General features: G+C 38.1%; 1 protein-coding gene and 1 long non-coding RNA gene across 2 annotated transcripts in view; one reads left to right on the forward strand and one right to left on the reverse strand.

The window, feature by feature from the left end:
- Nucleotides 1-27,123, reverse strand: part of cta (Guanine nucleotide-binding protein subunit alpha cta) — a 99,289-nt gene that overhangs the window by 10,658 nt on the left and 61,508 nt on the right. The gene's annotated exons all lie outside the window — the stretch shown is intronic.
- Nucleotides 8,219-8,881, forward strand: LOC142225793 (uncharacterized). Its single transcript, XR_012719425.1, has 2 exons — nt 8,219-8,454; nt 8,518-8,881. It is a non-coding gene; the product is annotated as an uncharacterized LOC142225793 (long non-coding RNA).

The raw sequence follows: 27,123 nt of genomic DNA on the forward strand, positions 1-27,123 counted from the left end.
GACGTCTGTTAGTTTGTGAGATAGAGCGTCTTTTGTGAAGCAACTTTTGTTATTGTTGTTATATTTGGTAAAAGAGAAGACGAGACGATGTTAACTCTACAAGTGTGTACTTTATTGTGTATCTTAACAATACATACATACATATATTGTACTAGTGATACTTATTCGTAACTATGATCTATTATAAAAGTAATCACTAATTATGGAAAATTGATTGATTTAATCCATGGAAAATTGATTGATTTAATCCATGTATTGTCTTGGTGTCCTAACAACTCTACAAGATCTTGTTACATTCTTCTTTGCTTCAATCAATCTGACTTGAACGGTTTCGATTTTCCTCAGTGTGTGCATTATGAAATATTTCAGAAGAACTATTCGCTTCTTGTTGCCGACTAGATATATCTGAAGAAAAATCGGATAAAATAGGTATCATATTTCTCACGCATGCACTGGAATCAGTAGCATCTTTTCTTGGAATCAAATGAATTCTGTTTCGCCTATACCTAACACCGTTTTCATCCTCAACAACATATGATCTTCCGCTTGGCATAATTGTAATAACTTTACGCGACATAATTGTAATAACTTCGTTTTTATTATTCAACATAGTTCCCTTCAAGAGCGATACAGCGATTATAGCGACCTTCCAATTTTTTGATACCATTTTGGTAGTACTCCTTCGGTTTTGCCTCAAAATAGGCCTCAGTGTCGGCGATCACCTCTTCATAGCAGCCAAATTTTTTCCCTGCGAGCATCCTTTTGAGGTCTGAGAACAAGAAAAAGTCACTGGGGGCCAGATCTGGAGAATACGGTGGGTGGGGAAGCAATTCGAAGCCCAATTCATGAATTTTTGCCATCGTTCTCAATGACTTGTGGCACGGTGCGTTGTCTTGGTGGAACAACACTTTTTTCTTCATATGGGGCCGTTTTGTGGCGATTTCGACCTTCAAACGCTCCAATAACGCCATATAATAGTCACTGTTGATGGGTTTTCCCTTCTCAAGATAATCGATAAGAATTATTCCATGCGCATCCCAAAAAACAGAGGCCATTACTTTGCCAGTCTTTCCCCGCTTCGGAGACGGTTCACCGGTCGCTGTCCACTCAGCCGACTGTCGATTGGACTCAGGAGTGTAGTGATGGAGCCATGTTTCATCCATTGTCACATATCGACGGAAAAACTCGGGTGTATTACGAGTTAACAGCAAACACCGCTCAGAATCATCAACACGTTGCTGTTTTTGGTCAAATGTGAGCTCGCGAGGCACCCATTTTGCACAGAGCTTCCGCATATCCAAATATTGATGAATGATATGAGCAACACGTTCCTTTGATATCTTAAAGGCCTCTGCTATCTCGATCAACTTCATTTTACGGCCATTCAAAATCATTTTGTGAAATTTTTTTATGTTTTCGTCGGTAACCACCTCTTTCGGGCGTCCACTGTGTTCATACGGACATATTTGACCAATATAAAATTTCCCTTGCTAGATTCAGACTCTTGTTGATTCCTAAATGACCCTGATGAATTTTTGCTAACATTTCGGAACGCATAGAACTTGGTTCAATTAAGTTTTTGCCTTTGAAAACCAGATCATTTATAACATGAATTTCATTTTGAAAATTCCATAGAGACTTCAAGCCATCTGACACCTTGTTCTTACTACTTGGCCATCCATTCAAATAATAGCCTTTCAAAATTTGCATTTCCTTATATGCCTTCGTTGAATCTGACAATTTCTTTAAATATTCCTGACTGACAGCTAAACTAGAATAAATGGAACAGACATGACATTGTAAATCTGATTCATAATCTGGAATATAATTCTCACTGAGCGCTGCTCTAGATAATGCATCTGATATGTACATATGTTTGCCAGGAACATATACGACTTCTAAGTCATATGCTTATAATGCCAACATCATACGCTGTAGCCTTGCTGGGACTTCATATAACGGTTTCTTGAATAAATAAACCAACGGTTTGTGATCAGTATGAACTGTCACTCTACGACCATAAACATATTGATGGAATTTATTACATCCAAACTGAATCGCAAATAGTTCCTTTTCTATTTGAGCATAATGCTCCTGTGACGTAGTCAACGTTCTTGAACTATATGCAATAGGACGATTATTTTGCATGAGAACTGCTCCCGTTGCTGCAGAAAGTATCAATGGTAACTTTTCATCATAATGTAAAACTGGAGAGTTAGATATCGAAGATTTTAAATTATCATAGCAACGATTACAATTTTCATCCCATAACCATTCAGTCTCATTTTTCAAAAGATTTCTTAGAACGTGAGTCTTTTCTGACAAATTCTCAATAAATGGTCCTAAAAAATTGACCATGCCCAAAAATCTTTGTAAATCTTTCTTGTTCCGAGGAACACGCATTTCCATTATAGCCTTGACTTTTTCCTCATCCACCTTGACACCCTCTTTACTAAATATGTATCCTAAGAAACATACCTCATTTAAACCAAATTTACATTTTCTCTCATTTAGTTTTAAATTTATTTCTCTAGCCCCTTGTAGAACTTTAGCTAACCTTCTGTTGTGAATTTCTTCCGTCTCTCCAAATACTAAAATATCATCAACGAAAATTAGTACTCCTTCCAAATCACCTAAAAGATCCTTTACTACTCTATAAAATATTTCGGTTGCCGCGTTAATTCCAAAAGGTAGCCTTAGATATTTATATCTTCCAAAAGGTGTTTGAAAAGTACATAACTTTGAACTTTCCTCATCAAGTTTTAGAGACCAAAACCCAGAATATGCATCCAAATGGGAAAAGTAAGACGCTCCCTTTAATCTTGACCTAATGTCGTCTATATTTTGTAATGGATAATGTTCCCTCATGATATATTTGTTTAAATTTCTTGGATCAAGACAGACTCTTAAATCACCTGATTTCTTCACCGCGACTACAATTGAATTCACCCATGACGTCGGTGCGGTGACCTTCTCTATGACCTGCATGCTTTCCATTCTATTCAATTTTTTTTTTCAGATAATCCAGCAATGCAAAAGGGATTAATTTTACATAACATTTTGCACTGCCCTATGACTGGTATACTTCTACCTCCAAAGCCTGACAATCCAACATTTGACTGACACAATTCTTTTTTTTATATTTAATTTTTTGTATGTTTCTAAAGACATTACATTAGTATCTGCACCTGTGTCTAGTATGCAATTTATATCAACATTATTTACATTGACTATTATTTGCCATGACTCCTTAGAAAAGGGTTCAGTTTGAGTCAGACTTCCAATGAAAAAATTTTCTTGATCACAATTATCATATGTACTAACCTCTGACTCTAACTGTCTTACATTTGTGTTCTTAAAACAAAATTTTGCATAATGACCAAATGAATTACATACTCAGCACATTGCATTCACTGCCGGACATCTAAATCTATGCTTCTGACCGCATCTACCACAGGAGTTATTGTTTGACGAAATCGTACTTTGCTGCTTCTGCTGATAATGCTGCTTTTTATTATGATACTGCTGCTGCTGAGAATCACTGCTAACGTTCTTGTTGATTCTGCTTTGACTCCTTTCACGGTATTTGCCTTGACGATTGATTTGCATTACATTCTCAGTCACTGCTGTTGCACTTTCTCCTTACATGATGGTTTCTGCATTTTGCTGTGCCATTATAACGGTTTTTGCGATTTCGATGGTTTTTTGCAATGGCAGATCTGTTTCTTTTCCAGATCGGTGACAAAATCATTCAAACTTTCATTGGATTTTTGTCTTCTTGAGAAAAATGTGTACCTTATCATTGTGAGGTTTTTGCTTGGCTCAAAATAGGCATCGAATTTAGCTTTGACTGCAGACACTGTTGCATTTTCCATGTTTAAATTAAAGGAATTAAAGATTTCAAGTCCTCTGCCACCCATTGAATGTAACATAATGGCTATTTTTCTTTTGCCTGGTTCCTTTTCTAACTGTGTAGCCAGCATGTATATTTCAAATTGCTGCCACCATTTTTTCCAATCAGCTGCATTTTTGTTGTCCAATGTGGATGACACAAACAAGTTTGGCAAGGATGAAGAAAAATTTGCAGACTTAACTTCACCCTCAGTCATTTTTGATATCACTTTTTATTTGCCTTTACGTCTTTTAATTCGCCTTTCAAAATATTTTATTTGTAAAAAGATTTTTTTAATTAGACTTCACACACTTCTGACACCATGTTATATTTGGTAAAAGAGAAGACGAGACGATGTTAACTCTACAAGTGTGTACTTTATTGTGTAGCTTAACAATACATACATACATATATTGTACTACACGCTCACAAAAAATCGCTTCTGTAACATATACTCCCAAACATATTTTGCTTCAAGCATATACATTTTTGGCTATTGCCCAAACATTTATATGTTTGATCTCTTCCAATATATAATATGTTTGAAAGCATATTGGTCTAAACAATATATGTTTGGGTAGTCAATTTCCAAACATTTTGTATTTTTGCATCCAAATTCAATAATGTTGTCTTCCAAAAAACAATATGTTATTATGTGAACATATAATATGTTTGGAAGCATTTTGCACCCAAAAATATTATATGCTTAAAAAAAATCTACCAAACAATATTGTGCTCAAAATTTTATTTATTTATTTATATATTTACAATCATAATGAATTATGAAAATAAACAGGTAATATTGGTGCTAACAACATAGGTTTTCGACCTGAATGCTCAAAATTTTGTTTCTGCCTAATTGTATATTCCCCCACATCTTTCTCACTTCCACGACATTTTTTAGTTCTTAGCACCTTTTTCTGTAATACAAACATTGTAGAAGAAATTATTCAATTGTATGATGTTTTTTATTTTAATTTTACCTTTTGCCGGACGGGGATTCGAACAGCGGACCACACAGTTTGTAAGGATCAAAGAAGTAGCTGATCAATTGCCCAAGGAAAAATAAAATGTTAATTTTGTAATAACAAGCAACAACCACCAACTTAATTCAATATCGCTCCCTGTTAAATAGCGCTCCAAGCTACTAAACACATATATGTTTATAGGCTATTTCTAAATTAATATATGTTTGCATCCAAGCATATTATATTTACAAACATTTTATGTCCCAAACATAATATGTTCTAACATATTAACATATATGTCCCAAACATGTTATGCTAGTTTATGAACATTATATGCTTGCACTCAAAAATATTGTGTTTAAAAATTTGTGTTCCAAACATATAATGTTTATAGCCAAACATATGAAAAACAGTCTTTTTCATGCGTGTAGTGATACTTATTTGTAACTATGATCTATTTTAAAAGTAATCACTAATTATGGGTAACTCATAGTATTATCAGAGATGGCACATGACTGGTGATGGTATACAAGACACGTGTTCCTTAATCATGTAACAATTGTGAAAAAATGGAAAAAAAAGGAATTTCGTGTTTTGTTAAAATACTGTTTTCTGAAGGGGAAAAATACGGTGGAAGCAAAAACTTGGCTTGATTGGTATGCAAAATTCAAGCGTGGTGAAATGAGCACGGAGGACGGTGAACGCAGTGGACGCCCGAAAGAGGTGGTTACCGACGAAAACATCGAAAAATTCCACAAAATGATTTTGAATGACCGTAAAATGAAGTTGATCGAGATAGCAGAGGCCTTTAAGATATCAAAGGAACGTGTTGGTCATATCATTCATCAATATTTGGATATGCGGAAGCTCTGTGCAAAATAGGTGCCTCGCGAGCTCACATTTGACCAAAAACAACAACGTGTTGATGATTCTGAGCGGTGTTTGCAGCTGTTAACTCGTAATACACCCGAGTTTTTCCGTCGATATGTGACAATGGATGAAACATGGCTCCATCACTACACTCCTGAGTCCAATCGACAGTCGGCTGAGTGGACAGCGACCGGTGAACCGTCTCCGAAGCGTGGAAAGACTCAAAAGTCCGCTGGCAAAGTAATGGCCTCTGTTTTTTGGGATGCGCATGGAATAATTGTTATCGATTATCTTGAGAAGGAAAAACCACCAACAGTGACTATTATATGGCGTTATTGGAGCATTTGAAGGTCGAAATCGCGGAAAAACGGTCCCATATGAAGAAGAAAAAAGTGTTGTTCCACCAAGTTGAAGGGAACAATGTTGAATAATAAAAACGAATTTTGACAAAAAAATGTGTTTTTCTTTGTTAGACCGGGGACTTATCAGCCAACCTGTTATGTATATGTAACTTCATTAATTAATGTCTTGTAAATATCACAGTGGTTTAATCTATATATTTATATATAAAAGCGAATGTTCAGGTACAAGTGTATGAACTAGGATACTATTGTAAGTAATAAATACTGAATATAGTTATATATAATAATATAAAAGAGAGATTATACTATATAATATTATAATATAATTTTGTATTATGTATACCGGTGTTTTATTGCTAGTTATCCCCGATGTGAGCCTGCCGCAGTAGTTGAGTAAAAGTTTGGCAAGTTGGCATGAATGATACCAATTGGGGAGATATAAGCTGAACCAGTCCAAGTTATGTTTTCTTCATCCTCATAGATTTCGCTAAGAAGGTCATTATCATGGTTTTGAAGTTTCTCAATTAACAGATGTTTTTATGCATTTTGGTCGATCGATAGAGCTCGATCGACATACTGAAACAGGCTGTAAATGCACTTCCTTATGATTTTTCTTTCAAAAATTTCTAACTCTTTAGCCACTGTCGGTGATATGGTGAACCATATTGGAAAACCATAGACCAGAGCCGATCTTATTGTAACTTTGTACAGAAGCAGCTTGGTGTTCTGAGGTAGGTGGTCATTATTAAAAAGAAAAGAGAAAGTTGCAGCTATTCTCTTCGCTTTTTTCAGTACAGATCAAGCATGTATATTGAATTTTAATAAATTGTCGAATCTTACTCCTTAATATGTAATGTTGGTATTGAACGAGATTTCTATGCCATCAAGTTTTGCTTTCGGGAACCACGTTTCTAGAGCATTTTCCAGATGTATTTCTGATACATATGGCTTCAGACTTTGCGCATTGATTTTAATTCCCCATTTCTTGTAATATTCATTAATTAGTCCCAGATGCTCCGTAGCTTGCTGGCTCGCTGTTGAAGGTGAAGTGTCATGTGCATAAATCAAACAGTCATCCGCATGTAGAATTGCCCGCTCTGTAGTGTGCGGGAAATCGTGAAGGAATATATTAAAGAGGAAAGGGGCTAATACACTGTCTTGGGGGACTCCACTGTTTACACTTCCCAAAACAGACGTTGTCTCTCCAATTTGAACAATAAATTTCCGATCTTCTAAATAACTTTTTATTAATTTTATGAGGTATGGATCAATTCCCAAATCAACTAATTTGTACAGAATTCGAATATGACTTATCGAATCAAAAGCCTTTTCAATATCCAGTGATATAGCTACCGTACATTTCCCATTTCTTAAATTTTTTGTTATGTCGCTGTGGAATTTAAGAAGAGCATGCTGTGTGGAGTGCGCAGCTTTAAAACCAAATTGGTAATCTGGAATGGGATTAATAATAAATTCATTTTCAATTTTGCTTTTCAGTATTCTCTCAAAAATTTTGCCAAAATTATTCTTCTTTATGGGAATTATCTTCGCCTTTTTCCACTCGTTGGGGAAGTAGCCATTATTAATGCATTGATTGTAAATAAATGTAAGTAATTTCAGAGATGAATAAGGTAACTGTCTTATCATGTAATTTGATATCTCATCCACTCCACAGGATTTTTTGTTGTTCAGGTTATGTATTATGTTCTTAACATTTTCAGTATTTGTGAAGTGAAAAGAATCTTCATTTTCGTTAAGACCTTCATCAAAAGTGTAAATACTATATGGAGCTGGATTAACGTAAGATAGGAATCTGTGGTATAGATCTGATGACTGATGAACAGGTAGCGTTTGTCGAAATATTGAAGAGTAATACATTTGGAAGTGATTTACTATTTCATTCTTATTTGTGATTATGGATTCGTTGGAACGCAGTTGTTGGCAGCAAGAATTCCTCTTTCCTGTAATTTTATAAATCTCTTTGAAGGCGGACGGACCAGGCTTGATGTTTGATAATCTTTCTTTAAATTGTTGTGCTTGTTCAATATTTATTGTTTCTTTTATTATTATCTTTATAAGCTGTATCTGTTTGGAGATAACTTTATACTCACTGTTTATTCTATTTCCAGTGCGATGGAATATCTTTTTCAGCTCCTTCTGCCACTGATGTTTTAGTTTGAAGAGTTTCTTTGCTTTATCTGAAAGAGGAAATTTTCCATGTATGAACCTGAGAAACTGAGTTTTTCAAATTCACTATTATGTCATCAATCTCATGGTTTTTCATATTTCGGCAAACTTGCGGCATCAGATGATTAGTGGCTGCTTCCAAATCTAGTCTAAAATTGTCCCAATTTGTGTTTTTGTAAGATGTAAATGTAAGAGGAATGTTATTTAGTATACTAATGGCCTCTATTTTTAATTTCAGTTTGATGGGGAAATGGTCTGAGAACGTCGGCAAAGAAGACATGACAAAATTAGGAATGTTGATGTCAATGAGTCGACTATCAATCAAGAAATGGTCGAGAAATGATGGATCATTTGGAAAAGACGGTGTACTATCACAAATTCGTATAATGTCCAGTGAGTTGTCCTCAAGCCAATTGTGGAGGATATTTCCATTAGAATTATTTGTTGCATCGTCCCAAGAATTATTTCTAGCATTAAGATCTCCTCCTAATATAAATCTATCATAATTCCCACAGAATTGATGTAATTTATCTAGGTCAGCTATCAATTTTTGTGCAGGAAAGTTACATGGTATATATATGGAACCAAATATTTTACAAATATTTTATTGTATTATTGTCTTGAGTTATATCTAGTTGAATTAATGAAGTATTAATTCAAAAATTAATTAGAGTAACTCTGTTGTATGTTATAGTGTTTTTAATCAACACCGCCACACCCAAAGGTGAATTGTCATATATGAATTTGTATCCATTAATATTTACTATTTTTTTATTCATTAGATGACATTCTTGGATGAAAGCGTTGTTTTTGTTTTTGTTCATAAAACTGTAACTGTATCGAAAGCTACAAGTGTTTTCTTCAAGTTGAATGAAAAATCAGCTAATTTGGTTGTCAATTAGCAAACATTTTTTCATTAATACGCACGTGCCTCAAGAAAAAAATATTTGCGAATTTAAAAAGAGGTTTTTATACATGTGACTTTTTTCAAAAATTACAACTAAAATGTTGAAAGTTTTGATTAAACCTGTTGCAGTACATGTCAAATAAAATATTTCTGGAAGTCAAATCTTATAATTGCAAAAAAACAACAGATGAGAAATTTTTAAAATTGAAAAGTTGCCTGTGGGCAATTGTGGTAGTAAAATTACACATTTTTGGACATAAGACCTGGAGAAAAAAGATTTGAAAAACAATGATTTTGAACAAATTTTGAACTTCGATTGGGATGTCCCAGTGACGAGAAATGCGGCGATGATGTGGAAAACATATCTGCACTGCAGTGGGGAATTTGGAAGGAATCGTAAAAAGGGAGGAAGCCACTTCTTGGCAACATACTAGTGGATTAGCACGAATATTGGCGCTTTATAATACTTTGGTTTTTTTACACCGCCAGTTAAATTGACATGGGTTAAAAACAAATAATAAAAAATTTCGTGAGTCACGCGAAGTCGTGAATGAAATTTAAACGAATTCTCGTGAATGTGCGTGAACGGGACTAAAGAAAACTGTGTGGCGCGTGAGCGTGAGTAAAAATCAAACTGTGTTCGTGATTGTGAGTGAGTAAAATTTCTCCGAAATCACGCTTCATAAAAATTTACTTTCACGATCCAACTCACGCTCACGATCCAACTCACCCTCAAGATAAAATTCACGTTAACGATAAAATTCATGTTCAAGATAAAATTCACACTCACGATAAAACAGCGACACAAAGTCACAATCACGAACAAATTCACGTTCACGATTAAATTCAAGTTCGCCGATTTTAATCACCTTTACTTATTTAATCGCGCTTAAGATTTCAATAGCGTGAGTCACGAGAAATTTCGTTAATTACCAGAATTTTATTGAGCCACGAAAATTGTCGTGTTCCGAAAATATTCAAATATTCACGAGATTTGTCGTGAATTACGAAAATTGTCGTGAATCGTGCGAAAACGTGAGGCGTAACCGTTGTTCATGTGTTGAGCGTGCGCGAGTATGACTTTTCATTTCGTGACCGTGAATTCCTACCCACATGGCGTGCGTGAGTACAAATATTTCTTCGTGAATGTGTTTGAGCGTGATTGAAATTCCACTCACGCGCGCATCTAAGTATATATTCACTGTAAAATAACAAAAAACTTAAATAAATCCAATAAAACGTAATACGTCTATCATTACAAAACAAACTATTTTGTAGTCACAATTACCCATAGTTGCTCACAGGCAACATTCTCTACCGCCTAAACGAATGGGCGTGGCGACCCGAAATTTTGGCTAGACGCTTCTTAAATGACTTCAACATGATTAAAAGTAAAGAAAAAAAAATTAGCGATATCTATAAAAATTTTCTGCTCAAGAGTCAGCTCTTCGGGTTCAAGAAAAAATTCTGCAAGTTTCAGAAATTCTTGTACATAGCCTGGCTTTTCTTGTTGCACTGAAGCTGATTGGAATAAATTTGCAAATGTTTTCCTGGGGATTGCATCCTATATCCAATTGTGTTTTTAACAGTTTCCGTGGCCTTCCTCTTCTCCTCAAGAGCATTGGCAATCTTCGCTTTCCTTATGGTAACATATTTTTTATATATAGGGCATCCCCTCCAGTTAGGTTAGGTAGGTTAGGTTAAAGTGGCAGCCCGATTAAATTTCAGGCTCACTTAGACTATTCAGTCCATTGTGATACCACATTTAACTAAAAGTACCTATAACATATGGGCACTTCCAGTCTTAACCACTGAACCATCTCTATTATTTACTTTTGTGGAACCAACCAGATTGCTCCAAAAACATTAACAAACTGCTTAAGTTAACGTTTTCCAGGTCCGCCAGTAATCTAAAGCTATATGCTCCTAAAATTCGCTTAAGCCTTACACAAAAAGCAGGACACTCACACAACAGGTGTTTATTTAATTGATTCCTTTTCCTCCACATCATGCCAGCTTATACAAGGGTCATTATACTTCGCACCTATAGTTTTTGCAAATTCGCCTATCAGGCAGCGACCCGTTATAGCAGATATCAGGAGTGCTATCTGACGCCTTGAGAACACTAGCATATCTAGTGTGCGGTTTAAGTTTAAATGGGGCCATATTTGCTTGGTGTCGTTACAACCCTTGCAATTTTCCCATCGAATATTGGCCATCATAACAGCCTTCTCACGCAGTAAGAGCTTGCAGGTGGCCAGAGGCATACCAACAGATTCTAGTTCCCCTGGAATATGTAAGGTAGTTCCTAGCCTTGCTAACACATCTACTTCGCAGTTCCCCGGTATGTTCCATATTAGGTGAATATTGTACTGCTCAGCCATCTCGTTGAGAGATTTGCGGCAGTCTATGGCCGTTTTCGAGTTAAGGAACACAGAGTCCAAGGATTTTATTGCAGGTTGACTGTCTGGGTATATATTAATGCCAATATTTGTTGGAACATTACTTCTCAGCCAATTCACCACCTCTTTTATTGCCAATATTTCAGCATGAAAAACACTACAGTGATTAGGTAATCTTTTCGCTATTCGAATTTCCAGATCTTTAGAATATACTCCGAACCCCACTTGTCCATTCAATTTGGGGCCATCAGTATAGAAATCTATATATCTTTTATTCCCCGGGGTCTGTATACACCACGCCTTACTGTTGGGAATTAGAGTTTCAAACTTTTTGTCGAAAAGAGGTTTTGCCAGGGTGTAATCCACTACGTTAGGCACATCTGGCATTACTTTGAGGACCGAACTATGACCGTACATTTTTTCCGGCCACAGCGATAGCTCGCGCAACCGCACAGCCGTTGTTGCAGCTGACTGTTTGGCCAAAATGTCTAAAGGCAAAATGTCTAAAGTTCAGCAAACGCTGAACTGTATCTAAACAAGTCGGTTTCTGAAGTGCCGGCCACCAGACTACAACACCATATAGACTACAACACCCTATTGCCTTCTTGCACGAGTACAAAGCTACCGTTGCTTTTCTCGCCCTTTCTTCAATATTAAGCCTAAAATTCAGCTTCCTGTCCCAAATAACGCCAAGGTATTTTGCACACTCACTAAAGGGAATTTCAATACCCCCTAAGGAAATGGGCCTAACCGTGGGAGTTTTGCGATCTTTGCAGTACATGACTAGTCCTGTCTTTGCTGGATTTACACCAAGACCATTATCTTTCGCCCATTTCTCAGTCATCCTGAGAGCTCTGTGTATAATATCTCTGATTGTGAATGGGAATTTTCCCCTGACTGCTAGCGCCACATCATCTGCGTATGCCACCACTTTTATCCTTTCTTTTTCTAGGGAAACCAGAAGGTTGTTTATAGCAACATTCCAAAGAAGAGGTGATAGAACTCCTCCTTGCGGAGTGCCTCTGTTCACATACCTTTGTATGTTTGCTTGCCCTAGTGTGGCTGAAATACGCCTCTTTATTAGAAGTTCGTCTAACAGCCTAAGTATACCTAAGTATACAACATTCAGAGTTGTCAGTCCATTTAATATCGAGCTCGGATGGACATTATTGAACGCCCCTTCGATGTCTAAAAACGCCACGATTGTGTATTCTTTGACAGATAGTGAGCTTTCAATAAAGCTGACTAGTTCATGCAATGCGGTCTCAGTAGACCTGCCCTTCGAGTATGCATGCTGTCGTTTCGAGAGCAAACTTGAATCCACGCTAGTTCTAAGATACATGTCTATCATCCTCTCCAGGGTCTTAAGTAGGAATGAGGATAAGCTGATTGGTCGGAAATCATTCGCACTCGAGTGAGAGGCTTTTCCTGCTTTAGGTATGAAGACGACTTTTGTTTCCCTCCACTTTTCTGGAATATATGCTAAGTTTACACATCGTTTATATATCACCGTCAACCAGGGGATAATTCTTTCAGCCACTGCCTGTAACTCCGCCGGAGTAATTCCATCAGGTCCGGGGGATTTGAATGGTCCAAAGCTATTTAAAGCCCATTTTATTCTAGATTCCGACACAATTTCCACGATAGGAAATGATCGCTGAGCCTCTGTTACACCGCCGGAACATGGTTCAACCGTCTGATTTCCAGGGAAGTGTGTGTCCAAAAGTACCTCCAACGTCTCCTCACTGGACGTTGTCCAATTTCCCTCCAATGTTTTAATGAAACCTGGAGCGGTATTAGTGGATGCTAGTACCTTCCGTAGTCTGGAAGCCTCTGACGTATTCTCAATACTGCTACAGTAATCATCCCAAGAGTTTTGTTGAGACCTTCTCAGTTCTCGTTTATATGCTCTCAGATTCATCTTGTAAGTGTCCCAATCCTCCGGAGCTCTTGTGGACTTTGCTTTGTTAAAGAGCTTCCTGCAGGATTTCCTCATATTACTTAACTCCGTAGTCCACCATGGCGGCCGATTTTTTCCCCTTGGCTTTCCTCTAGGGCAAGCAGCTTTCAGTGAAATGCTAAAGGCCTTAGTAATCCGCTCCACTGCGTGTTCGATATCTGGCACAGTGCTCATATTTGTCTCCGGCATTTCCGGTATCATCAAATTGAACGATTCCCTATACCTAGTCCAATCAGCTTTCCTAACATTTGGCAGAAATATGGTCTTTGAAGTACGAACAGCCAATCTGAAACTGATGTAGCGATGATCTGAGAAGCTATGTTCCCTCAAAACTTGCCACTCAGATATCTTATCATTCAGTTCCGGAGAGGTCAACGTTACGTCCAAAACCTCTTGTCTGTTCCTGGTGACGAAGGTTGGTGCATCTCCCTTATTGCAAACTACCAGGTTAGTACGCAAAATAAACTCTATTAGCGACTCTCCCCTTGTATTACTATCACTACTTCCCCAAATACTATGATGTGCATTTGCATCGCATCCCATAATGAGTTTTGTCTTTGTTTTTAGTGACTCCTCAACTAAGGTCTTAACGGCACAGGGTGGCATCTCCCTATCATGACCCATGTAGACCGAAGATACCCAATATTTGCATTTGGATAACTCTAGACTGGCTACGACAGTGTCTGCATTGCTCAATGAAGGAAGCAGAAACAAGTTTAGTTCGTTTTAGCAATTATACATGCTCGATTTATATCGTTACCGGCATTAAGCAAAAGTTTGAGACCAGGAGTGCTTAATTCACAGATCTTGTTCTTATATATGTATAGTTCTTGAATAAGAACTATATCTAAGTCTCCTTTCATCAGGAGAACTTTTAAGGCAGCACAACCGTAGAACCATCCAAATTTTCAACCACCGTCACATCAGCCGCTTCAATTGAGTCATCAAGGGCTTCCTCTTCACAGATCTCGGTGACTCTCGCAACAATCCGCGGTTCAGCTTTGGTGAGGTTTGAGCCTGTAGAAACTTCCCGCATATGATTTTCGCCATAGTCTGCAGGTTTTATGTCTCCTTCGGCTTCGCTAGGAGATTTTTTCACTGCTGACTCCACCGGACAAGCGTCCTCTTCGGAATCCTTTGGCTGATCGCTTTTGTATACCTTCATATGGATATCATGAAAGACATAACTTACGCGTCCTTGGGTCTGGGCTAGATGTGGCAGCGACTCTATGTTTAAAATAATCACCGCATGTCGTCTTGGTCCATCCACCTCATCCAACCTTCCAATCGGCGGTTGCAAGATCTGGGTTACATTCTTTTAGTCTCTCTAGTATTGACTCAGGATCAAGAGGGTTTGCAGGTATCCATGCATGTGCTCTAGGTTTAGCCGGTATGTTTTTTTATCGACTAACTCCAAAGCGGCTCCTTCCCAAACTTCACCAATTACCATCAATGCAGCTTTAAAGCAATTCATAGACCTCTGGTCCGCAAAAGGTATTAACTTATATCGTCCTTGATACCATCCAGCATCTTGCCGTCGAGGACTTGGTCCGGGAAACTTTTTTCGTACCTCTGAGTAGACACCAGACATCGCGTTCTCAATTTCCCCCCATTTTTGCCTTGGAATCATATCGTCCAATGCTCCTTTATTAATAATAGCCATCACAAGGCTGTCTTTTGCAACTGAGGTAAACGATCTTTGATCCCGTTTAGAAGATGGCAGCTCATCCGGTGGTCGTTCCCTTTTTCCGGCTTCAAGAATTCATTGAGCCCATTTTAAGGAATCGCTTTGCTTAGCCGACAACGTGCTTGGGTCGACTGATCCTAATTTCTTTAGGATAAACAAAGCGTTTCTTCGTTCCTTGAATCTCTTTCGACAGGGATTGCCACCTTTTGATGTCGTCACCTTAGAAAAGGTTCGACTTGCCAAAGTGTCACCGCCAGTCGACCCGTCTACAGGTCGACTAATTGGGCCTGACTCTTGGTCGCTGCCCAAATTTATAACTTCAGTCGTTACCCGTCCACTGGGCCCTGAAGTTAGCAACCCAGTGGATGACTTTGAATTTCCTGCATGGTGGTTTATTATTTCCACCACACGTGAAATTCGTAATAAGTACTTATTACGATGAAATACTCCGCTATTAGAAAACACGTCCGTTCAGTTCGACGGTTGTAACTATACCTCTCCCCTCCAGTTAGCGGGATGACCTACCATTTTACAGTTCGCGCAATATGGGTCTGATGATTCGGATCGGACGCGTTGGCATTCTCCAGGAGAGTGTTTCTTATCGCACTTTATACATATATAAGGCGAACTACAATTTTTGGACACGTGACCCCATTTTTGACATTTATGACACTGAATGTCACTATCTTTTTTTGGGTACTTACCAGCTAATAATTTGATTCTGGAGTCCAATTAAATGCTGTACGTCAGTAATTGTTTTCCAGGTTTTAGAGTGACCAAAAATAGGCCAGTGTCAATGTTATTTTTAATAGAGTTAGGAGTTTTAAATTTTACAACCTTTTCTACTGTGTCAGGCAGTAGAGAATCCAAATTTTCCTTAATTTCGTCAATGTCTGAGACTGTATAGATACCTCGTATTATAACAGAAGCTTGTTTCAGCTCTTTTGGCGTAAATGAGGGTCAACATAGATGCATGTACTTTATGGTCAGCAAAGTACAACTTGCTCTTATTTCTATTTCTATTTCTTATTTTGAACGAAAAACTGGCATGGACGTTTTTAATGAATCCATCTTTATGTTTACATTATAAACAAAAATTGGCGGGTACCATATAATCTTGGATTTGGGTTCAACATTTTTGTTGTTGTCTTTTGCTGGTTTTGTTTTAGTTACCTCTGGTGTATTTTGTAAGTTGACATCAGCTAGTACATCTAGTATTCCGAAACTGTTTTGATCCTGTTAGGTTAGGTTAGGTTAAAGTGGCAGCCCGATTAAATTTCAGGCTCACTTAGACTATTCAGTCCATTGTGATACCACATTTAACTAAAAGTACCTATTACATATGGGCACTTCTAGTCTTAACCACTGAACCATCTCTATTATTTACTTTTGTGGAACCAACCAGATTGCTCCAAAAACATTAACAAACTGCTTAAGTTAACGTTTTCCAGGTCTGCCAGTAATCTAAAGCTATATGCTCCTAAAATTCGCTTAAGCCTTACACAAAACGCAGGACACTCACACAAGAGGTGTTTATTTAATTGATTCCTTTTCCTCCACATCATGCCAGATTATACAATGGTCATTATACTTCGCACCTATAGTTTTTGCAAATTCGCCTATCAGGCAGCGACCCGTTATAGCAGATATCAGGAGTGCTATCTGACGCCTTGAGAACACTAGCATATCTAGTGTGCGGTTTAAGTTTAAATGGGGCCATATTTGCTTGGTGTCGTTACAACCCTTGCAATTTTCCCATCGAATATTGGCCATCATAACAGCCTTCTCACGCAGTAAGAGCTTGCAGGTGGCCAGAGGCATACCAACAGATTCTAGTTCCCCTGGAATATGTAAGGTAGTTCCTAGCCTTGCTAACACATCTACTTCGCAGTTCCCCGGTATGTTCCATATTAGGTGAATATTGTACTGCTCAGCCATCTCGTTGAGAGATTTGCGGCAGTCTATGGCCGTTTTCGAGTTGAGGAACACAGAGTCCAAGGATTTTATTGCAGGTTGACTGTCTGAGTATATATTAATGCCAATATTTGTTGGAACATTACTTCTCAGCCAATTCACCACCTCTCTTATTGCCAATATTTCAGCCTGAAAAACATTACAGTGATTAGGTAATCTTTTCGCTATTCGAATTGCCAGATCTTTAGAATATACTCCGAACCCCACTTGTCCATTCAATTTGGAGCCATCAGTATAGAAATCTATATATCTTTTATTCCCCGGGGTCTGTGTACACCACGCCTCACTGTTGGGAATTAGAGTTTCAAACTTTTTGTCGAAAAGTGGTTTTGCCAGGGTGTAATCCACTACGTTAGGCACATCTGGCATTACTTTGAGGACCGAACTATGACCGTACATTTTTTCCGACTACAGCGATAGCTCGCGCAACCGCACAGCCGTTGTTGCAGCTGACTGTTTGGCCAAAATGTCTAAAGGCAATAGATGTAGCATGACATTAAGGGAGTCTGTTCCTGTCTTACTAAATGCGCCTGATATACATAAGCTCGCCATACGCTGAACTTAATCTAAACAAGTCGGTTTCTGAAGTGCCGGCCACCAGACTACAACACCATATAGCATTATAGGTCTAACTACTGCCGCGTATAGCCAATGCACAATTTTTGGTCTTAGTCCCCACTTTTTCCCTATTGCCTTTTTGCACGAGTACAAAGCTACCGTGGCTTTTCTCGCCCTCTCTTCAATATTAAGCCTAAAATTCAGCTTCCTGTCCAAAATAACGCCAAGGTATTTTGCACACTCACCAAAGGGAATCTCAGTACCCCCTTTTCCCCTGACTGCTAGCGCCACATCATCTGCGTATGCCACCACTTTTATCCTTTCTTTTTCTAGGGAAACCAGAAGGTTGTTTATAGCAACATTCCAAAGAAGAGGTGATAGAACTCCTCCTTGCGGAGTGCCTCTGTTCACATACCTTTGTATGTTTGCTTGCCCTAGTGTGGCTGAAATACGCCTCTTTATTAGAAGTTCGTCTAACAGCCCAAGTATACCTGAATCAACATTCAGAGTTGTCAGTCCATTTAATATCGAGCTCGGATGGACGTTATTGAACGCCCCTTCGATGTCTAGAAACGCCACGATTGTGTATTCTTTGACAGATAGTGAGCTTTCAATAAAGCTGACTAGTTCATGCAATGCGGTCTCAGTAGACCTGCCCTTCGAGTATGCATGTTGTCGTTTCGAGAGCAAACTTGAATCCACGCTAGTTCTAAGATACATGTCTATCATCCTCTCCAGGGTCTTAAGTAGGAATGAGGATAAGCTGATTGTTCGGAAATCATTCGCACTCGAGTGAGAGGCTTTTCCTGCTTTAGGTATGAAGACGACTTTTGTTTCCCTCCACTTTTCTGGAATATATGCTAAGTTTACACATCGTTTATATATCACCGTCAACCAGGGGATAATTCTTTCAACCGCTGCCTGTAACTCCGCCGGAGTAATTCCATCAGGTCCGGGGGATTTGAATGGTCCAAAGCTATTTAAAGCCCATTTTATTCTAGATTCCGACACAATTTCCTCGATAGGAAATGATCGCTGAGCCTCTGTTACACCACCGGAACATGGTTCAACCGTCTGATTTCCAGGGAAGTGTGTGTCCAAAAGTACCTCCAACGTCTCCTCACTGGACGTTGTCCAATTTCCCTCCAATGTTTTAATGAAACCTGGAGCGGTATTAGTGGATGCTAGTACCTTCCGTAGTCTGGAAGCCTCTGACGTATTCTCAATACTGCTACAGTAATCATCCCAAGAGTTTTGTTGAGACCTTCTCAGTTCTCGTTTATATGCTCTCAGATTCATCTTGTAAGTGTCCCAATCCTCCGGAGCTCTTGTGGACTTTGCTTTGTTAAAGAGCTTCCTGCAGGATTTCCTCATATTACTTAACTCCGTAGTCCACCATGGCGGCCGATTTTTTCCCCTTGGCTTTCCTCTAGGGCAAGCAGCTTTCAGTGAAATGTTAAAGGCCTTAGTAATCCGCTCCACTGCGTGTTCGATATCTTGCACAGTGCTCATATTTGTCTCCGGCATTTCCGGTATCATCAAATTGAACGATTCCCTATACCTATTCCAATCAGCTTTCCTAACATTTGGCAGAAATATGGTCTTTGAAGTACGAACAGCCAATCTGAAACTGATGTAGCGATAATCTGAGAAGCTATGTTCCCTCAAAACTTGCCACTCAGATATCTTATCATTCAGTTCCGGAGAGGTCAACGTTACGTCCAAAACCTCTTGTCTGTTCCTGGTGACGAAGGTTGGTGCATCTCCCTTATTGCAAACCACCAGGTTAGTACGCAAAATAAACTCTATTAGCGACTCTCCACTTGTATTAGTATCACTACTTCCCCAAATACTATGATGTGCATTTGCATCGCATCCCATAATGAGTTTTGTCTTTGTTTTTAGTGACTCCTCAACTAAGGTCTTAACGGCACAGGGTGGCGTCTCCCTATCATGTCCCATGTAGACCGAAGATACCCAATATTTGCATGTGGATATCTCTAGACTGGCTACGACAGTGTCTGCATTGCTCAATGAAGGAAGCAAAAACAAGTTTAGTTTGTTTTTAGCAATTATACATGCTCGATTTATATCGTTACCGGTATTATGCAAAAGTTTGAAACCCGGAGTGCTTAATTCACAGATCTTGTTCTTATATATATATATGGTTCTTGAATAAGAACTATATCTAAGTCTCCGTTCATCAGGAGAACTTTTAAGGCAGCACAAGCGGCCTTACAATGGTGAAGATTTATCTGGAGGAACCGTAGAACCATCCACATTTTCAACCACCGTCACATCAGCCGTTTCAATTGAGTCATCAAGGGCTTCCTCTTCACAGATCTCGGTGACTCTCGCAACAATCCGCGGTTCAGCTTTGGTGAGGCTTGAGCCTGTAGAGACTGAGATTTTTTCACTGCTGACTCTACCGGAGGCTTGTCCGTTTCGGAATCCTTTGGCTGATCGCTTTTGTATACCTTCATATGGATATCATGAAAGCCATAACTTACGCGTCCTTGGGTCTGGGCTAGATGTGGCAGCGACTCTATGTTTAATATAAATACGGCATGTCGTCTTGGTCCATCCACCTCATCCAAACGACCAACCTTCCAATCGGCGGTTGGAAGATCTGGGTTACATTCTTTTAGTCTCTCTAGTATTGACTCAGGATCAGGAGGGTTTGCCGGTATCCGTGTATGTGCTCTAGGTTTAGCCGGTATGTCTTTTTTATCGACTAACTCCAAAGCGGCTCCTTCCCAAACTTCACCAATTAGCATCAATGCAGCTTTAAAGCAATCCATAGACCGCTGGTCCGCAAAAGCTATTAACTTATATCGTCCTTGATACCATCCAGCATCTTGCCGTCGAGGACTTGGTCCGGGAAACTTTTTTCGCACCTCTGAGTAGACACCAGACATCGCGTTCTCAATTCCCCCATTTTTGCCTTGGAATCATACCGTCCAATGCTCCTTTATCAATAATAGCCATCACAAGGCTGTCTTTTGCAACTGAGGCAAACGATCTTTGATACCGTTTAGAGGATGGCAGCTCATCCGGTGATCGTTCCCTTTCTCCAATGCAAAATTTCAATTAGGATGCCTGTATGTTTGTAGATTATTAATTATTATTATTATTAATTTATGAAATTCTCTTTGTAAACAAATTGTACGTCCGACAGGCCTCGATGTTGCCACCTTCTTCGCCCAAGGATAAATAAAATGTTCAATACATTACAATGACAAAGTTGCCAAGTTTTAAATTAACTTTCTATTTGTACTTTCCAAGATTTCAATTGGAACGTCTAATAATTTTTAATTTTGAAAATTTGATTTTTTGCCGCTGTTTCACGATTTCCGCCCATAGTGCACTGTCAGCTGATTTAAATCTAAAAGCCAGCGTTTTGACACAAAATATGTACAACTTTAGGAGAGGTACTTTATCCAAATCTGTTTGAATTTGCATCATATGTACTAATATTACCTAAGAGCAGTGCGCTAAAGTTTTTTTCCAAAGAGTTTATTTCTAAACTTTATTTGATAAAAACAAACTAACAAATAGATTGAATCCTGTAAATATGTGTTATCAGCCTTAAATCTACAGGATATAGATATAGAAGATTGGATTCCAAGTAACGACTTAGTACAATTATGTAAAAACGAATATTAAAAAAATGTAACTAAAAATTACATTTTATGATATGTATTTTCGTTTTACTGGATTTTATGTTACAATAATATTTTTTTTTGTGTTGTTTTTTTGGGATGTATTAGAAGGTTGTTATAGTTGCTCGACGTCATCTGGTATGCATTTTTAAGTACGTAATAGAAATTCAAATGTAAAAAAAAACTAAAACTGAGTCGAAAAGAGCCAGAACAATGGAAAAGATCCTAATTTGGAGCCAAAATGAATGAGCCAGAAAAAGGCCAACAGCTCGTTTCGTTTTGCGTTGTTTCGAAGTTGCGTCGCTGCTGAATTAGTACTAGTTTTCACCTTGCGTCGTTGGATTTTCGAAGTAGCGTTGTTATCTGTCTCCAATTTTTGCATGTTTTGCCATGGTAACTCATAGTTCACTTTGAATCGTTTCAGTTTGCGTCGTGTTTCTTTGGAACATATTTACGACGCATAACGAGGTCTAGGTGTACATCCTCCAGTAATGACAATAACATTGTAATTTTATGGTCGATGACCCTGTCTTTAGCCCTACGAGTACGTGATACAAATACAAAACGCAAGCCTGATCAAATTTCCTCATCAATGAACTGTGCATCACCAACCCTTGCGTTCAAATCTCCCTAAATACAATATGAATTGCCCCTAAAGTTATTCATAAAGTTTGGTAACTTTTCAAAATCATTTGTCCAGCTTGTGCAATTTAAGTAACATGGGATAAAATGAAGCTTAATATTATTAAATGAGTCTCCTTGGACATATTAGTATTTATATTTAAAAAATATTGATAGGGGAGTCCGTGCAAATCCCCTGTAGGAATTTATTGAACTAACTCAAAATCAAATTTGTAATAAGCTGTATTTTAAATGAACAATATTTTATTAATCTGGTACGAGTAAGAAAATCAATATTCGTCCTCAGATTATACACCAGCCACTGTAGACCCGGGGGTCAGATAGTGTCTTGGTGTTTATACGATTTTTTATATGGATAAGTTTTTATTTTATAGGTTTCCCAAAAAGAAAAGGCGGTAAGGTTCGTTTGGAATTCTTTATTTGCTCAGGTTCTTCTATGAACGACGACTGACAACTTAAATCTAAAGTGCAATGGTTTTTAAAGGGACGAGTTACATCTTCAATATCGTCTAGTATCCAGTCAAACAATTTGAAAATGAATGTTGGGATAATGAAACATATTTTCTATCAGTAAAAATTTAAACTTTCGAGGGCAGAGAAGTAAGTTATGTATATAATTTTAATACAAAACTTTCATTACAACTATTAAAAGTGTACATAGTATGAAGTACATATGATAGAAAATAAATGCGGCCGCTACAATCTCCCCCTCTGGTGCATTATATCGCCTCGATAATGCGACCAGGACTTCAATTATTGCTAGTCTTCTTCTTCAAGCGGACCGACCTCCTTATTCCTGCTGTGCGAACGTTATTTTGGTTTTCGGATGTAGTAGGACATACATTAGGTTGGTTGGTGAGATGTGGTTCGAAAGCGGTTAAAATTTGGTGGCTTCCTTGCGTCTTGGTAACGTCAAAATCGTTTTGGATGTGTTGTGGATGTGCGTTGCTTGTCTCTCTTCCGAATAGGATACATAGGAGTTGTTGCCTTGCCTTCGTAAAGGGTAAGTGCTGAGAAGCGGTGTGTTGCTATTGGTGTGTTTGGATCGTCCAGTTTGGCTATGGTGTAACATCCCGATCCTTTCTTGCCAATAATGAGATATGAACCATCGCGTCGTGGAGTAAACTTTGATGTTACATTTTATCTTGCTTTGTTCAATACATGGGTGGATACTAATACTTTATCGCCAATTTTTATATCCTTTTGGTATCTACGGTTCTTGCTTGTTCTTGTCCTGCATTTTCTCTTGAGATTCATTAGCAATATCTAAGAGATTCATTAGCAATATCTACTCGTATCTGCTAACCTCAATAAATGGGGTGTGATCTGTGGAAAGAAGTTTTCACTCTTAACTATCGCTTTGAAATCATAATGGACTTCGCAACTCTCTTCCAAATGTGAGTCATGCTGCTGTTTGGATGGTACTGTCGCACTTAAAAGTGTTCATAGCGAACCGTATTGCTGGCAACATTAAGTGCCATTTTATGTGTTCCCTTCCAACACATATCGATAATTGGGTCTTCAAAGCCCCATTTTTCCTTTCTACGGGGTTCGCTTCAGGGTGATACACTGGACTAAAAGTCTGTTGAATCCCCAAACAAAATGTCAGCTTCTGCATTAATGCCGATAAAAATTGGGACTCGTTGTCTGTATAAATTCTACGCGGGACGCCATATCGTAAAATGACTTCGTTCAACAACATCAATGCACAACTTTCTGCCGATGGTTCCTTAAGGGCAAATAATTCCACCCATCTGCTACCAATGTCTTCAACTATAAGGATACATTGGTATCCATTATCGGTTCGTGGTAAAGGTCCAAATAAATCGACTGCTATTATTTCGAAACGTTGTTTGCTAACAGTTTGTAATAGCCCAGCAGGTTTCATATTAGAAGCTTTATACTTTTTACATTCGTCACACGCCTTCACATAATTAGTTATGTCGGTTCGAATACTGGACCAGTAGAAAAGAGGCGTTATTCGAGCAATGGTTTTGGCATTTCCATGCGTTTTTATGATACTGGTTCATGATATCTTCTCTCAAACTCTTGGGTACAACAAGCTGTCCGTTTTCCGAGTCTTCCTCGGAGCAGTAACGATACAAAATTCCATCTATCATGATGTAGCTACGACTTGTATGTCGGTAAACGTTTTCGTCGTAGTTTTCAAAGGATTCGATGATTTTCTTAAGCTCAGGATCTTCAAGCTGTGATTTTCGGTATTCTTCCGATCCTTGTCTTGGAAAATCAATTTCTATCGCGTTACATTCACATGAAATACAACATCGGTCACTTTCGCATGGTGGCCGAAATAAGGTGTCTGCAACCACGTTTTGTCTTCCCGGTGTGTATTCAAAGCGAAGGTTATAGCTCTGTAAAAATAAAGACCATCGTGCCAATCTCCCCGTGGGAGACTTCAATGCGAACAGCCACTTCAGGGGTTGATGATCAGTAACAATAATTATTTCAGAACCTTCTATATAGCCCCTGAATTTTTGTATGGCCCAAACTACTGCTAAAGCTTCACGCTCTGTTGTTGAGTAGATTCGCTCGGCCGGAATGAGTAGTCGACTGGCGTACTCTATGGGATGCTCTTTATCCTTCTCCCCCTGAAGTAGTACAGCCCCCAGCGCATAATTGCTCGCATCGGTTCTTTATAAAAATGGTGCTATCTCCTGAACTTGTTGTAATATTGGTGGTGAACTCAACAATTGTTTTAGCTTATTAAATGCTAGATCCTCTTCTTTACCCCATTTCCAAACAGATTTCTTTTTAGTAAGATTTGAAAGAGGCCTTGCTACACTGGAAAAATCAGAAATAAAGCGTCGAAACCAGCAGCAAGTTTGGAGAAAGGACATAAGTTGCTTTAAAATTTTCGGTATTGAACATTCAAGAATCGCTGACGATTTTTCTGGGTCAACTTTTATACCATTGGTGGTCAATAGATGGCCAAGGTACTTCACTTCTCGTTTACAGAAAAAACATTTATTATGATTCAAACGAAATCCAAATTTCTTTAACCTTAAAAAAATTGCGTTTAAGTCTTCCAAATGGGAGTTAAAATCTGGAGAGTAAACGATAATATCATCAAGATAAGCTAATATAAGTATTTTCGGCAGGCCCTATCGAAACTTATCGATGATTCTTTGGAAAGTCGCAGGCGCATTTTTAAGCCCGAAAGACATTCGATTAAATACAAATATTCCAAATGGAGTTGTGAATGCAGTTTTAAGTTTATCTTACTACGCCAGTTTTATTTGCCAGTATCCTGATTTTAAGTCCAATGTGGACATATATGGTGTTGCTTTTGCTGCATGAAGCAAATCATCAATACGTGGTAATGGGTATGTGTCAGTAACAGTAATGGCATTTAATTTCCAATAATCAACGCAAACACGAATTCAATTACCTTGTTTTGGTACCAAGACCACCGGAAATGCCAATAGAGATTCCTCTTCCTCAATAATGCCATCCTGTAGCATTTTATCCAGTTCATTTTTTAGTTTAATTTTCATAGCTGGTGAAATTCTATACGGTGGACTGGCTATTGGTGGATGATTCCCGGTATTAATTTTGTGTTCTATATCGGTTATTGGAGCTGAAATATTTTCAAATATGTCATTTGCTGGTTTATTACTTTTCGTAAAATATCTTTCTGGTTTACGGTCAGCTGTTGAGCTTCGTATTCATACAGTTAAAAATCGATCGCATGAAGATTTAACGACTGCATTGCTTCTAATGTATCCGCTTTTATTTTCTTCATTGGTGGAAATAAATCAGTTTCTTTTTGGCATTTCAAAATCTTGCGGCAAAGCATCTAAAAATATGTTGGTAATTGTTTCTGGACAATAGTTCTTTGGATCATTTTCACCCTTTGTTACAAACCAAGACAGAAAATCTTGAATTTTTTCTGTTTTTCGTTTGCTGGCGTAACACTTTCTATGTGGCTTTCAGACTCGGTTTAGGTGGAGTACATTTTGGACGGTTCGTCAATGAAATGCCATGTTCTTTCATTACAATGCCACATTGTTCCAAAAAATCAATACCAATACGAGTTCGGTTGTTTCTTGCTTTGGGCAAGCAAACAAAGCGAATTCGTTTAAACCACTTGCCTATTAAAATGCAGACTATGGCCGATAAAACCTTTTCTTTTCGCGACGTGCCATCAGCTAATGTCACCTCAGCATAAACTTGTTGAAATGGGACCTCTTTATATTCACTTTTGCAACATTTCTACCGACAATGGTAGTTTGGATACTATTAAAGTTAAGTTCTTTAGGACTTTCCATTACTCCTCTATGTTTGAATTTTGGGCAATTTGAACTATAAAATCCTGCAGCTCCACAACCATAACAATTGAGTTCTACTTCATCCTTATTTTTCTCCTCTTTTCCACCTCAATGCGTTTATAACATACATCTGTTGTATGATTCTTTTTCCGGCAGTACGAGCAGCGAGCACTGCTTTTCTTGAAGGTTGAGGTTTAGCAATATGTTCATCTGTATTCTTATTTATAAACAACTCTATTTCCCGATCACTACTGAGATCTTGAAAAGTTCTTATAGTCTCTCGAGGTATCTTTTCTCGAATATAGATAACAATTTGGTGATAAATCATGTTAATCATAGCATGCTCGGAAACTTTGTCCTTCAACAGTGCAAATAATCGTCTTTTCCGGCAAATAAAACTGTCTGTGCTTTCAGACGGACGTTGCTTGTCTTTAAAAATTTCTGAATATATCCTCCAATCAGATTTGATTGGAGCGAATGCGCTTCTCAAATGTATTAGTTTCACCTTTGACTCCTTGCCACCACGATGATGCTTATTATTCCAATAAAAGAGGCGTACTAACAAGGGCTAGACGGGCTGAAATGTGTAATCCACACATCCTTGTAAACCAAAATTGTTGCAATAAATGTTAGAAAAAAAACAGGTAGAATAACCTTACAACAAAACACTGTACTTGGTCATATTTGATTTGATCTAAGTAGCATTATTTTAAAATTGTCAACTAATACATTTCTTTCTATAAATAAAATGTTATTCCTATGT

Source organism: Haematobia irritans, chromosome 2, assembly GCF_050003625.1.
Source record: "Haematobia irritans isolate KBUSLIRL chromosome 2, ASM5000362v1, whole genome shotgun sequence".
In the NCBI taxonomy this organism is placed as follows: Eukaryota; Metazoa; Arthropoda; class Insecta; order Diptera; family Muscidae; genus Haematobia; species Haematobia irritans.